Source organism: Procambarus clarkii, chromosome 9 (assembly GCF_040958095.1).
Source record: "Procambarus clarkii isolate CNS0578487 chromosome 9, FALCON_Pclarkii_2.0, whole genome shotgun sequence".
NCBI classification, from domain to species: domain Eukaryota; kingdom Metazoa; phylum Arthropoda; class Malacostraca; order Decapoda; family Cambaridae; genus Procambarus; species Procambarus clarkii.
Genome location: NC_091158.1, coordinates 53,001,693 through 53,004,669, shown reverse-complemented (window position 1 = coordinate 53,004,669; position 2,977 = coordinate 53,001,693).

The window sequence follows — 2,977 nt, the reverse complement described above, 5'->3', positions numbered from 1 at the left end:
GAGCAACGCAACTGGTATGTACAGGGACGCCTTAATCCGCTTGACCATCACGACCGGACATAAGGAAGTGATAGCCGAAGCTATTTGAACCACTTCCTCGCCGGCATTCGGATGGTAATCTTGGGCATAGCATTTTAACAAATCACCTCATTATTTGGGGCACACGTGAGGAACACAAATGCAAACAAGCCTGAATGGTCCCCAGGACTATATACAACTGAAAACTCACACCCCAGAAGTGACTCGAACTCATACTGCCAGGAGCAACGCAACTGGTATGTACAGGGACGCCTTAATCCGCTTGACCATCACGACCAGACATAAGGAAGTGATAGCCGAAGCTATTTGAACCACTTCCCCGCCGGCACTCGGATGGTAATCTTGGGCATAGCATTTTATCAAATCACCTTATTCTTTGGGGCACATGTGAGGAACACAAATGCAAACAAGCCTGAATGGTCCCCAGGACTATATACAACTGAAAACTCACACCCCAGAAGTGACTCGAACCCATACTGCCAGGAGCAACGCAACTGGTATGTACAGGGACGCCTTAATCCGCTTGACCATCACGACCGGACATAAGGAAGTGATAGCCGAAGCTATTTGAACCACTTCCCCGCCGGCACTCGGATGGTAATCTTGGGCATAGCATTTTATCAAATCACCTTATTCTTTGGGGCACATGTGAGGAACACAAATGTAAACAAGCCTGAATGGTCCCCAGGACTATATACAACTGAAAACTCACACCCCAGAAGTGACTCGAACCCATACTGCCAGGAGCAACGCAACTGGTATGTACAGGGACGCCTTAATCCGCTTGACCATCACGACCGGACATAAGGAAGTGATAGCCGAAGCTATTTGAACCACTTCCCCGCCGGCACTCGGATGGTAATCTTGGGCATAGCATTTTATCAAACATATATATATATATGCCCAAGATATATATATATATATATATATATATATATATATATATATATATATATATATATATATATATATATATATATCTGGGGTGTGAGTTTTCAGTTGTATATAGTCCTGGGGACCATTCAGGCTTGTTTGCATATATATATATATATATATATATATATATATATATATATATATATATATATATATATATATATATATATATATATATATATATATACATATATATAGAATATATATATATATATTCTATATATAAAAAGAATATATATATATATATATATATATATATATATATATATATATATATATATATATATATATATATATATATATATATATATATATATATATATATATATATATATATATATATATATATATATATATATATATATATATATATATATATATATATATATATATATATATATATATATATATATATGTACACTATCGTGATGTACCAATGAGAAACTCCGTAGCAGTAATGACGAGAGTTTGAACCAATGTGCTGGGTGTTCAAAGACACACACTGTAGACGACTAGGCAACGACATGGTAAAAAAGATTGCAACCTGGAGTACAACCTTCCACTGAAGCCGAACCAGGGTTTAACACAATCCCCCCAACACCCCCCCAACCCATGCTCTCTGGCTCTGTCATCTAGGTAAGTTCTACCTCTGACGCCCCTCTTTCAATGTCTCTTTTTTTTCTCATGCTAATATGGGCAAATTATTCACAGCTGGAATTTTCTGTTAATTTTCCCAAAATCAGTGAATAATGGTGCAGATTACTATGAGACATTTTTTTATATGAAAAGTTTGTCCTCCAACTTTGAACAGACAGACAAACAGACATTATCTCCTATGGTATAATTATAAAATATATATATTCCATTTTGACACATGATAAGTGTGGTGTGTTGTGTGACATGAGTGTTGTATAATGTTGGGATGAATAAGTGTGACTCTTACCGTTATTTTCTGTAGCGTTGATGTTTGCTCCAGCGTCGAGGAGGACCAGAAAGCAATTCAGGAAATAAATAAAAATAAAAAAATACTTCTTCACATATGCGAAATCAAAAGCAAAAACCACTGCCAGTGTTGGACTTATTCGTACAAATGAAGGTTCATACACGGAGGATGACAAAGAAATTAGTGAAATCCTTAAAAAGCAGTATGAGGACATGTTTAGCACTCCAATAAACAACATGACTGTGGAAGATCCAGACAATTTTTTTATGCGGGATATCTAAACCCCTGTAAATATAACTGATATCAATACGAGCGTACTAGACTTTGAAGGAGAAATTGAAAACAAGCCCATGCACTCGGCCCCGGGTCCAAATTCATGGAATTCAATATTTATAAAGAAATGCAAAGTGCCGGTAGCACAGGTACTCAGTATAGTGTGGAGGAAGAGCTTGGACACGGGGGGGGGGGGAGATACCAGATACACTTAAAGTAGCAGACATAGCCCCTCTACACAAGGAAGGGAGCAAATAATTGGCAAAAAATTATAGCCAGTTGCACTAACGTCACACATAATAAAAGTATTTGAGAGAGTGATTAGGAGTCTGGTCACCAATTTCATGGAGACCAATGACCTTCATAACCCAGGCGAACATGGATTTCGAGCGGGAATATCGTGCCTCTCACAGCTACTTGATCACTACGACAAAGTCACTGAGGCATTAGAAGAAAAACAGAAAGCTGATGTGATATACACGGATTTCGCAAATGCTTTCGATAAATATGACCATGGCATGAGAGCACACAGAAAGAAGTCAATGGGAATAACCGATAAAGTAGGACGCTGGATACTCAGTTTTTGTGTCAAACAGGACTCAGTGAGTAACAGTCAACCATATAAAATCGAGTCCAATCGCAGTTAAAAGCTCTGTACCTCAGGGTACAGTCCTTGCACCGCTGCTTTTCCTTATTCTCATATCAGATATAGACAAAAATACAAGTCACAGCTTCGTATCATCCTTTGCAGATGACACAAAAATCAGTATGAAAATTACCTCGGCT